The sequence below is a fragment of the Peromyscus maniculatus genome, chromosome 1 (genome assembly GCF_049852395.1).
Source record: "Peromyscus maniculatus bairdii isolate BWxNUB_F1_BW_parent chromosome 1, HU_Pman_BW_mat_3.1, whole genome shotgun sequence".
Classification (NCBI taxonomy): Eukaryota; Metazoa; Chordata; class Mammalia; order Rodentia; family Cricetidae; genus Peromyscus; species Peromyscus maniculatus.
The window spans coordinates 188253403-188266327 of record NC_134852.1 but is presented as its reverse complement, the minus strand read 5'-3'; positions in this window follow the sequence as shown (position 1 = coordinate 188266327).

The window sequence follows — 12925 nt, the reverse complement described above, 5'->3', positions numbered from 1 at the left end:
AAGAACTTAATTACAAACTCAGAAGTAAGCTTGGAGACAGTTTTATTAGACTTTAAAAGGAAAACCACAGGGCAGGCAAGCTGTCAGTTTGGTAATTGTCCAGAGGGAGACAGAGAAAAGGAAGAGAGAGCCATGCCATTTGTAAGCAGCCACATGGCGGGGAGGAGAGCTTCAGAGAAACGGTGAAAGCATACTTAGGCTCTGGCCAGCACCCAAAAGCAAGAGATTAAAAAAAGAGGAAAAGTAATTCAGTAAAGTGGTCAGGGTTAACTCAGCTGCATGGCTCTGGTTACATAGTGACGGTACCAGGGGCAGGCTTTCTAGGAAGGAAAAGTACATTATCTCATTAAAGGGATCATTATTCCTCCCATCTCTTTAGCACTGCTTCCATGAATCCAGGCAAAATAAGTGAAGTTGTTTCTATTGGGTATTTTATCAGAGATGTAAACAGTAATCAAAACCATTTTATTTTTTATTTATGTGCATGTGTGCGTGTGCTCGGACTTGAGTGTGTACTTCTGCTGTGGTGTGTCTGTAGAGGTCAGAGGACAACTTGTGAGATTCTGTTTTTTTGGTTTTTCAAGACAGGGTTTCTCTATGTAGCTTTGCACCTTTCCTGGAACTCACTTTGTAGACAGAGATCCGCCTGCCTCTGCCTCCACAGTGCTGGGATTAAAGGCGTGCACCACCACCGCCCGGCCCTGTTCTCTTCTTCCACTCTGTAGTTCTTGGGACTACATAGGATGTCAGGCTTGGGGGACAATACCTTTACATCTCCATGCTCTCTTGAAACGGGGATTTTTTTTTTTTAAAAAAATTATCTTTATTTTATTTTATTTTATTTTTTGAGACAGGGTCTTGACATATAGCTCTGGCTGTCCTGGAACTCACTCTGTAGACCAGGCTGGCCCCGAACTCACAGAGATCTACCTGTCTGTACCTTCCAAGTGCTGGGATTAAAGGTGTGCACCACTATGCCCAGCTGTCCTTGAAACAGTTTTAAATGCTTTCTTGTTTTTGAAGAATTAGACAAGATGAGCTTATAATCCATGTTGCATTGCAAATAGAAAACCTTGATGAGGCAGGATGTGTTGGAGGGCATGTACTTGCTAAGAACAAAGCAGTCTAGCAAATGTGGAGTGAAGAAAGTGGGGAGCATGGGAGTCAAGCCACATGTTCATGACCAGTGAGTTTTCATAGGGAAAGAATCATCTTTTCAACCAGTGATGCCGGCACACTGAGTACTCAGACGTACAAGAATGAGTTTCATTCATATTATATATCAAAAAGTAACTTGAAATGGGTCAAACACCCAGACACAAAGGTCTTAGAAAGAAATGCTGGTGCCAATATTCATGGAGTTGGAAAATACTTAATTTTAAAAAAGATTTATTTTATGGGTATAAGTGCTTTACCTGCATGTATGTATATGTATACCATATGTGTTTCTGGTGCTTGAGGACAGAAGAAGACATTGGATCCTCTGGAACTGGAGTTACAGAGGGTAGTGGGCTACCACGTAGGAACTCAGAACTGAATCTGTTCCTCATCAAGAACTACATGTACTCTCTCCTTTTCATTATTTTTCCTTTGTTTTAAAAAGGTTTCTATTTATTATCTTTTTTATTATTTTATTTTACTTTTGAGATTATAATTTAATTAAAACATCTATCCCTTCTCTTCCCTCCCTCAAAATCCTTCCATACACCCCTCCTTGCTCTCCATCAAAGTCATGGCCAACTTTTTCCACTAATTTTACAACAATTGTTATTACATGCATACATGTATATACATATATATTCATAAATATAATCCATTCAGTCTCTATAATGTTACTTGTATGTATGTTTTCAGGGTTGACTATTTGGCACTGGACAACCAATTGGTGTGCTCTTCCCTGGGGAGGGCCACCCCTCTTGCTCCCAGATTTCCTCAGTAAGAACAACAAATACTCTTAACTGATGAGTTATCTTTCCTGGTACTGTTCTTAAATAGGGCACCAAAATCCTAAAGTGGCAAATCTATTCTGGTCAAAACGGTAGATTTTCTGGGATTAACAGGATCAGTGTATCTTGAGGTAGCTTGGAGTTCCTGACTTCTGCCCCAGCCTCTCAAGTGCTAGGATTATGGGGATGCCATGATGCCAGGCTAGAAGCAAAATCTTTGTATTTTAAAGTACATTATTGAAAAAGTGAAAATATTACTCAAAGAATTAGAAAAACTATTTGGAAATCATATATCTGAGATGAGTCTTACATCTAGAATGTGTAAAGAATTCTTTTATTTATTTATTTATTTTTAAAATTACACTCATGATATTAATCACATTTGTGGTATTCATAGATTACATTCTCAGTATTCATTCAAATATATATACATTTAATTTTAGATGTTGAATGTCATTTCTTGAAGGGGGTAGGAGGTCTTAATTACAGGCTTACAACACAATGGGAGGACCCCGGAGGGTAGAAGTTCGCTACTGATGTTTTACAATCTTGCATCTAAGCTGTTAATGCCCATTATTCAGGATACACAGACAAGGAACTTCCCTAAAGCATTCAGGAGGGTGGAACCTGGCAGGGAATTAGCATTGGGAGGATATTAAGGTCAAGGTCCGCAAGCAAGGCAGCAGTTACCCAAAACGGGGGCCAGGGCCCTACAGGTCCCCCTTTTATTAAAAAATGAGCTTCTGACTTGGGTTGCATGGGACGTCAGCAGGTCACCTTACCCGTCATGGAGACGCCTGCCCAGGCCATACAGGTGCTCTGTCTTAGGTTGGTGCGTGCCCCCCAGGTATTACCCATCTCTGAATACTCATTATCATACTGGCTCAATTGTGTGTGAGCTGCATGGTTAATTGCTGCCAAAGATCTCAAAGTGGCACTGGGCTTGCAATCTGTGTGTTCGATACAGAAAAGACCAACAGAGGTCCTATCTCACCCATAGCCAGTAGGCAAAAGGCAACTGAGCCATTCCCTTCCTTATCAAGCCATACTGTACATTGGAGTCCTTGTAAGATAGTATCCCAAAAGCAACTGGAACTTGAGTTTATAAATTTATAATTTTCAAAGCCAATCGAGGTGTATATAATTACTGAATTAAATTTATCATGCCCAATAGGATGAAAGATTAACTAACTGTTGTAGCTACTTTTGTTGCCAGGGTCTCCATTGTGCTAGCTGTAGTAAGCAATTATGAAATGGTAGTTCCAGAAACAGTAGCAGCGGTGTGTGCCATTGTTATAACAGCAACAGCGGCAGCAGCAATGTCAAATTCTCTTCTGGATTGTGTGGACATCCACTGGCATGGATATAACTCCAGGTACACGAACCGCCAAGGCCCGTTTTTCTTGATCCGAGCATGACTTTGGCTGGCAGCTCTTCTGGAGAATCCAATCTCATGGCTACAGTTCCTAGGCTTACATTAATGCTTGCCAAAGCTGGCCATATTGGGCTCTCAATCTCCATTGGCATCAGAAGGGTAGATTTTTTCATGATGACCCATTAGGTCTCTGTCATGTTGGGCTTCAGCAGCAGCCACAGGGCGCATTCAGTGCTCAGGAATCCAAAGAGGAACCTCATTGTCCTGAGGAAAGACATAAACCAAACTCCGGGGCCACACCAGCACTAGATCAGGTCTCCTCCACATGCTAGTAGAAAGATCCTTCCATTGCTCCAGAGGGTGAATTGCAACAGGAGCCCTCCAGTGCTTATTTGTATCGGATCCTCCAGCAGAATCCACTGATAAACTCCAGCAGAATCCACCGATAAAAAAATTTAAAATATATAAAACAAGGGAAAGAATAGAATGTGGAGAGGAATGATGAGTCCCTAGTTCTCCCTTTTTTGTAAAGAATTCTTACAGGTCAACAGCAAGACATTAACAATCCAGTTTTTAAAAGGCCAAGAGACTTTACTTTAGAGCTTTCTCCAAGTAGACAAACACTGGATGATAGGCACCTGAGAGGATGCTTACTACCATCAGTCATTAAAGAACTTTGCATGAAGACAATAATGAGATACTACTTCATACTTACTGGGGTGTCTGTAATTAAACAAATCCAAGTCAAGTAATTAACAAGAGTTGATGAAGATGTAACAAACTGTAAGCTTCATAATTCCTTAAGAGAATGTAATATGGTGTGACTACCCTGGAAAACATTTTGAAACATATTAAACCTTTACACAGAGAGGTATCACATGATCCAATAGTTCTGCTCACAAGTATGCAAGATAACTAAAAACACAAGTTCATTCAAAATATTATATATAAGTTTTCATAATAGCATTTTCCTTAACAGTCAAAATGTGGAAACATTCTGAATGTTTATTAACTGATGAAGAGCTAAGCCAAATTTGGGTTACTTATTCACTGGGAAATTACTTAGGCCTAGCAATATTACAAGTCTCAACACGGGATTACATTGGAAACATTTTCTAGTGAGAAAGAAACTAGACACCAAAGGGTACAAGCTGCATCATTCCATTTATGTGAAATGCCCCAAATAGAAAAATCCATAGAGACAGAAAGCTGATCAGTGATTGCTAGGCACTTAGACAAAGGAGCTGGAGAGGGGCTGCTTAATGTGTGTGGGGTTAAGGTTAAGTTAGTATGTTGAAAACTAAGCTTGATGATGGCATTACCTAGAGGTAAGGGTTGCACAACTTGATTAATATATTGAAAATCACTGGGTTACACACTTTCAAATAGATGATATTAGGTTGTGTGAGTTTCATGTTAATAAAAAACATATGCTTGTAGACTGTCAGGAGCGTTTGGCAGGACCCATGTGAAAGGGTCTTTTCAAAGATGAAATATTTAAAATCTCATTACAGAGCATCACTAAGAAATGAACATATCTAATTGCTTTGATGGTAGGAGATCACTAATTTTGAACACCAGTTAAGTAAAATATTACCCCTTAGGCTGAATGACATTCTTCTCAGTAGTAAATATATATTACAAAAAATTACACTGTGCTGTTATACTTTGAATTTCAGTTAAAATTTGTGGAAACGTTTTCTCTCTAGCCATTTAAATGTCAAACAGGCACAATTTGCATTTTGGTCTGGAAAGCCTGATATATTAGCTGTTTGGCTTGTAGTATGTATGAATGTCTGTACAGATATATTTACATCTATGTGTGTATAGGTGTATATGGTATGTATATAACAATAAGCCTCATATAAAAGACCTATTCATTTAATAAGTATTTATATTTCCCCACAATTCTTTTTGGTTAAGAATATGAATCAGACTGAATATTATTTCCAGTTAGAGGATTCAAGGCAGAATTCTGTATTGTACATAATAATGCAAAATAATACTAATTAAGGATAGTTATAGTAAAGACAATGATAACAAAATAAAAACTCCAGCATGCTTCATTTTGTCCTATGATAAAATAGTATGTTTTCCACTCTAAATCAAAGAAATACTGAATTTCATTTATAAATTAGCTAATATTTTATTTGTCACTCAATGCATTTTCAGTTTTAATGCAATCTATGGCATGGTTCTTCAACTTTTACATAAAAGACGTCTGGGGCCAGTTAATCTTATTACAGCATTTGTCTTGAGCTTTTACGATATTCTGCAACTCCTCTCTCTGATGGATAGCATCAGATGCTCATAATATCCCTCCAGTCCTGGCAACAGAAGATGATTCTAGACTCTGCTAACAATGTAGCAGAGGACAAAGCCCTTGACTAGTAACTTGATACTTGTGTGAAGCAGATGGGGCCACTGTACTGGTGAATCTCCCACCCCTTTTTAAAGAGGCATCAGAAAGCCAGATGGGAAGGAAAGAGAATCACACCTGACTACAGGAAATATATGGGAAGAAAGGCCTTCAGGGAAGTATGCAAACTTGTAAGACAGAGATGTTCTATGTACCTAAGAAGATAGGGCCTTCCCTTCCAGTACCTAGTCTAGGCAAGGCTTACACACTTCTGAAGTGCAGAGGAACTGAATTGTTGTTTTGTGGGGCTACATGGTCTTAGACAGTGTAGAACCAAGTAGCTTTCTAGAATGTTCTTGGAGCATAAGACTCTAGATCCGTCCTGCAACCTGGGTGTCAGGGAAGAGACTGAGAAAGCACACTAAAATCTGGAGTAGTCAGAGTAATGTCAGCTAAGTAGGTTGGGGACACAGGAAGACAATAGGACTCTCCTTACACAGAGTAAAGCTCAAATTTACTTTGTATGGAAAACAGGTTTCTCTATGATCCATCCCCAGTCCACCCTCATAATTCCCAATGCATTTCAACATCTGCAGATGTGAGGAATGTTTCATGTGTTTATGGATGTTGTTGGCACTGCATTCTTCATATCCTCCAGTCTTGTACATGGACAGTCTTAGAACCTTCTTCTTGAGCTGAAATGTTAGCTCAATAGATTCTTTAGTCTCCCTGAGGCAGTATTAATGCCACTTTCCTGAGAGCACATTTCTTTGGTTTACACCTAAATTAATATACTATTCATACTGCACTGTAATTATTTAACTTGTCTTTCTATGAGGCTGTTAATGTCTGCAGAGCCAAGAACTTGCCATATTTGACTACTGACCATTGACCTGCCTGGGTACAGGTAAGGTTTCCTCCTCCTCTTTCCTTCCTCCTCCTCCCCCTTCTTATCCCCCATCTCCTCCTTCCCCTATTATCATGTGTTGAGGATAAAATCCAGCACTTTGTACATACTAACCATATGCTGTTCCATGGAACTACACCCCACTGTGAATAAAAATCCCTGAAAAGAAGCTGTGTCTGGCTGTGAATGAAAAGTCCTGGAAGGAGTCTGTCTGCAGAGACTGATGGACCGATCAGAATTTCAGTACTGTGAAGAGATTGGAATTTTGCAAGTTCAGAGGTAAATTACCTTGTCTTCTGCTATTTTTAACCTTCTAGAATAGCCATTCCTTGCCCTACATTGTATTGGAACTAACATCTTTTGACAATAGCCAAAAATATTTTATTATCTATTGACTTAGCAGAATAGTAGTTTCTGCCAATCCCAAAGCAAAGAATGTTATCAAACAGCATTTTAGGACTGCATGATACCCCCTCCCCCCAAATCTCACTGTACGTTCCTCTCTGGTATACCCACCAATGTATTTTAAATTTGCCTTGATTTATGACTCTCTTTGTTCAGTAAAACTATAAAAACTTCATGAAACTGCTTCACATGGAACATGGAACTTAGGGAAACCCAAATCTGTGTTCTGAGGCCATGGTCATTCAAAATGTCTCAAGAATAAACTCTTATTCCCTTTAAAATGAGAGGTGTGGTTTTTGCCTCAACACCACCTTGCCAATTTTCATTTCAGATACAATTTTTGAAGAATCCAGGACTCCCAACACATCAAAAAGCTTTAGAAAAGATGGAGTTAGATGCATCCCATGCCCCATTTCTTCAGGGAAAGAAAGCTCCTCTTTTTATTTTCTCTATAGCACACATTCCTGTGGCTTCTGCCTGAACTGCTGGCTCCTTCTGGAACAAAACTCCTGCGAATGCCACCTGCCGCTGCCGCTTTTCCTGTTCTGGAATCCATTCCAGCCTGCTTTTGTTCCTACCACTCCACTGAGATTTCTTGCCATTCTTAGTGTTTTCCCACTCGGTGGAGGCTTGATTGAGAACGGCTCCCATAGGCTCAGACATGTGAATACTTGGTAGCTCCTTGGTGGACCGTTTGAGAGGGATTAGGAGGTGTCACCTTGTTGAAGGAGGTGGTTGTGTCACTAGGGGTGGACTTGAAGTATCAAAACACTGGTGTCATTCCCAGTTTCTCTGTCTCTGTCTCTTTGTCTCTCTCTGTCTTCCCCTTTCTCCTCTCTTCTCTTATCCCCTCTCCACCCACCTCTCTCTGACTCATGGTTGTGGATTAAGATATGAGCTCTCAGTTGTTCCTTGCTCAGCCACCACGGACACTAATCTTCTGAAACCACAAGCAAAATTAAATGTTCCCTTTAATCAATTGCCTTGGTCATAGTGTTTTATCCCAGCAATAGAAAAGTAACCAAGATGTTCTTTGAAGCATATTCTTTCTTGGACTTTAGGTGTCCAGTCTCTGCTGGTTCTCTGTGTGCACCGGCCTCTCCCCAGTCTTTTCCCACTTCTTTTCCTTTCCCTTACCTCAGGAAGTTGGGGCATCCCCAGGCTGCTCCTCTATAATTCCTCTTGGGATAGTTTCCCTTGAACTTTTGCCTGCTTACTTGACATCTGCACTTGAATGTCCAAGATAATCTCATATTAAATTTGCGCTTTGGCTACTTTTATCTGTTATTTTTAAATTTAGAAGCTTTAGTTCTCTTTTCATTAGATTTGGACTATGGAACCTGGTAACAGTTTGTTCTTTGACAATTTTTCTTCCATGGCTTTCCTTGCGTATTGTCTTTGCAGAATTTCCATTGCTGAATAGAATTCCCACTAGAGGGCGCACATGGATCACCTATATGTTAAAAAAACCCGGGCCTAGTAAGGGAAAATACTGAACAATTAAAGTAAGAATATATATGTTCTCTGACTTTCCCTCCCTCCCTCCCTCCCTCCCTCCCTCCCTCCCTCCCTCCCTCCCTCCCTCCCTCCCTCCCTCCCTCCATCCCTCCCTCCATCCCTCCCTCCATCCCTTTCTTTCTGATAAGGTCTCACTCTGTAATCCCACCTGGCCTGAAACTCGCTGTAGGCCAGACTATCCTTGAACTTGTGATGACGTACTCAGCTCTGCATCCTGAGTGTTAATGTTACAGGCATGTGTCACCATGCCCATCTGTTCACTGATTTTCTAGTCATCTTGATTGAAAGATTTCATTTATTATTATTATTATTATTATTATTATTATTATTTTTGAGACAGGATCTCACTATATAGCCCTGGCTGGCCTGGAACTCAATATATAGAGCAGGCTGGATTGGAACTCCAAGAGATATCAGAGGTATGCCTGCCTCTGCCTCCTCAGGGCTGGGATGAAAGACATGTGCCACCATGCCCGGAAGAAGAAAAAAAAATTAAAGATTACAAATGTAAACTTTATTTTGTATAGAGAATGATTAATTTCTCAATGGAAGTAAGTACATTTTTAAGTATATTAAGATTTAATGAAAATGAAAGTAACATGCATACATGCACATGTCTGAACTAAAATTCTCCTTACCTCTGTGGGCACCAGGCATGCATGTGGTGCACAAACATGCATTCACGTAAAGCACTCATACATAAAGATAGAAATAAATAAAAATATAAGATATGATGCAATAGTAAGTACTATAACAAAGATACAGAAAAAGTTCCCTAAGAGCCTGGGGGTGGGAGGGAGGGGGACTGAGAGTAACTATGGTGACCGGCATTGTCACAGAAGACATTTGTGTATTCCAAGCTAACTTGCTTTCATCACGACAGAGCCTCAGAATGTCTCTGGTGACAGACTTGTGTCCTAGCTCTAGAACGAATGTTCTGTTATCTGTTACTGCCGTAGGGCCCTTATAGTGGCTCCCGGGTAGGATTTAGACATTTACATACAGTAATCCTGGTACAGGTTTAGCATCTCTAATATGGAAATCTGAAACCCAAAGTATTCCCAAATCTGAACTTTTTGAGTGCTTGTGTGATAGGAAAATTCCACAGGTAAAATGCAGGTGCACTAAAAATATTATGTAGAATTACCCTTTAGGCTCTGGAGTTAGTGTGAGCCTTGAGGGGATTTTATGTATAGACCTGGGCCCCATCCCCAAGGTATCTCAATATGCCTAGACAGATAATCACAATCTGGAAGAATCTGGATTACAAAGGGACACTCTGCCCCTCTCTCATTTAGCACAGTGCCTGCAAATAGAGAACTGATACCTGATTATGAGAGGATTAAAGGATGTGTCAGGAATGGATTCTTATTATACCTATGGAAATATGTGTATTATATATTTATTTATTACATAATTATAATATTATATATATTATATATATGGAAATACAAAAATCTAGAAAAACATCGGAAATGGGAAGTTTCTGGGTCTCAGCCATTTCAGTTAAAAGATACCCAACCTATTCTATACCCATTTAATCTTATCTCATCTAATTCTGGAGCCAAAGGACACCCACATTATTAGTTCATTTCAGTTAGGTAATGGGCATTAAAATGAGAGGCTGAAAAATTTGGAGAAATTAAATACTAGCCTTGCACCAAAGAAGTCTGCTGCCTTGGGCCCGAGAAACCATTGGAATCCCAGCAGGCAGATACCAACATACATGAGCGGTGAGTTTCCATGGACCCTTTGGCATAGGAAGTTTTATCCTGAGTTTTCTCCTTAAGCAAGGATTACTAGCTTATCACAATGTTCTATTTATGGGTAAATAAACTGTCCTCAGTTTATGTCCTAATGTACAGCCATGTGTAGGTTTGCATAGTTATGATGACGGATGTGCATTTGGATGAGCCAGATGAGTACCCAGAGGAAGGAAGGGCACATAAAAAAGATGAGACTCCATGTTGCAGAGCTGTGTCCTTCCGCACTCTCCCAGAGCGGTTTTGAGAGCAGGAGACTGACAGCTGGAAACACCAGAAAGCTGTATTCTCAGGCACCCTCACTGATGATTTCATGCCAATGGTTTTATAGGCAATGAGACTGGTTGAAGACTGGTGTGTTTTAAAGCTGCAGAAAGAAATAAAAGGGATAAAAACTGAAGACATGGTCTGATTTAGATGCCAACATTTCACTTATCTCCAGCATAAGTGACAGAGCGGGGAGGCAGGAGGAGACGTGAGGGATGCAGCACCTTGATACACATGTTAAACGGACAGCAAACTAACGCGATGGACAGCAAATTCACATGAGTGCCTCTGTATTGTGTAACTGTTTCGTGGGTATATACCTTTAATTTTCCTTTGTAAGACAAGCATTGAGAAACAGACACAAGATTTTAGCATTTTTATTAGGATACAATTATTTGTTCCTGAAGGCTGGAGGGAAATTGCAAGAATTCCAGATTGTTCCGTCAGAATTTCAGAATAATACAATGATAGATGAAACTTAAAGTCAACATAAACAAGGTAATGCTGTGGAAGCCAAGATTCTCAATAACGATGTTTATGCATTGTGACAGCTTATAAATTAAAAATCTAGCAAATCCTAGGACATAAACCCAGCCACCACTCGGAATAATGTAACAGAGGTGACTTCTATAAAGAGGGGGGTTTGGGCCATGTGCTATATTGACAATGAAAAGGAAAGACATTTTGAAAATCGTATTTTATGATTACTTGGAGTGTCCATATGCCACATAATTTAAAAGTTGTTACGGACTAAACAGGTTTTTTTCCTTATTAAATTCATATGTTGAAATCCTGCTGCCCAGTGTTGTGGCATTGGGGGGGGGGGCGTCACACTGGCAGAGCCCTAATGCATGGGATTAGTGTCTTCACATAAGAGACTCCAACAGGCCCTCTCATCCTCTCTACAGTGTGAGGACAAAGCAAGATGGCTGTCCGTGAATCAGGGGTTGGAACTGCACCAGGCACTGGGTCTGTTGGCCTTTGTTTTGTATTCTCTGGCCTCCAGAGCAGTGAGAAGTTACCCCCACCCCTGTAAAACTAGTTAGTTAGTCTATGGTGTTTTCCTCTACCAGCTTGAATGGAGTAAAACAAAGCAGAGACAAGAACCAGAAGTGACTATCAGATACTACAGAACTAGGCAAGCGTGTAGCTGGAACATACGTGCACTATAAATTTCGATGTAAAAACTACCAACCTCTGAATCTTTGTGTAATTCACCATTGTGAAATATTATTTAAAAGCGCCAAGGCAGAATGTATCTGCTGAATCAGTCAGGGCTGGTGGTCAACGAGGAAGAAAATGAAGAGAAAAACAGACATGAGTAAAAAAATTCAAGTAAGCGGAAGTATCTTGTGCAACGAACCACTTGAAGGGTTTTCAGACGCACGAGGACAGGTCTAAACCTCAGAAGTGAACACCGAGACATTTCACTGTGGCCACGCAATCCTGGAGAAACAGACTCTTCCAGCTTCCTTTTCATCCTCTGTACATGGGTGAACAGATGATTGCAAAGTTGCCTTCCAGGCACAAATGATTATTATTATTTTTTTTGTTTGAGAGTAAATACAGCAATAAATGAAGCTAAGAAACATCTTCTTCCACCTTCTTTAATGTTAGACAATGGTGTTTTGCGGCCCGGGCGTTATCGAATGCCACCGCTCACTCCCATTGCGTTGTTCTTTTCAATAGAGGACAGTTCTGGATTGTAGATCCTAGCAAAGGTGAACGTTGGGCCACCATTTAGGCTGTATATTTTTCTCTTTCGTTTCTTTTAGTGTACAGGGGAAGATTTTAGAGCTGGTAATTAGCCAAGCCTGAGTTTGAAATACAGTAATTACTTAACCAGTGGATTGCAATAGTAACTCTTTCCTTATCTGCCAAAACAGGGCTATTACCTTGAAAAATGAGAGTACTATTCAGGATCCAGATCAATATATTTGAGTTTTTTCCCCCTTCTTCTTCCTATTTTATAAACCATTGGGGCCTAACTAGAAGAGAAAACGTATTTGAATATTTTTGGAGCCTAAAGCTTATAGAAATCACCATGGTTTCCAATAAAACTTTCAAACAAATGGAATGAAGCAAAGTCTCATATAAATAATAAAAACCAGCCACCTTGACAGCACGTGAATTAGAGGGGGTTTTAGGTAATAGATATTAAATCAACATACACCTCCAGGATTACCTCTGCAAAACATTATAACCGGTCATTCTTTGCACGTGTGTGCAAGAATTCCTGGATGTTGAGGGAAATTCAAGCCGCATCTCGGGGTGTTGTGTACTTGGAAGCCTTAACATAACGGCATCCAGGGGCCAGTTTCAAGAGTAGAGGCCTGTTTCTAGTCCTCAAGAAGGCTAGTCAGAGTTGAAGGCCCCAGAGGCCGG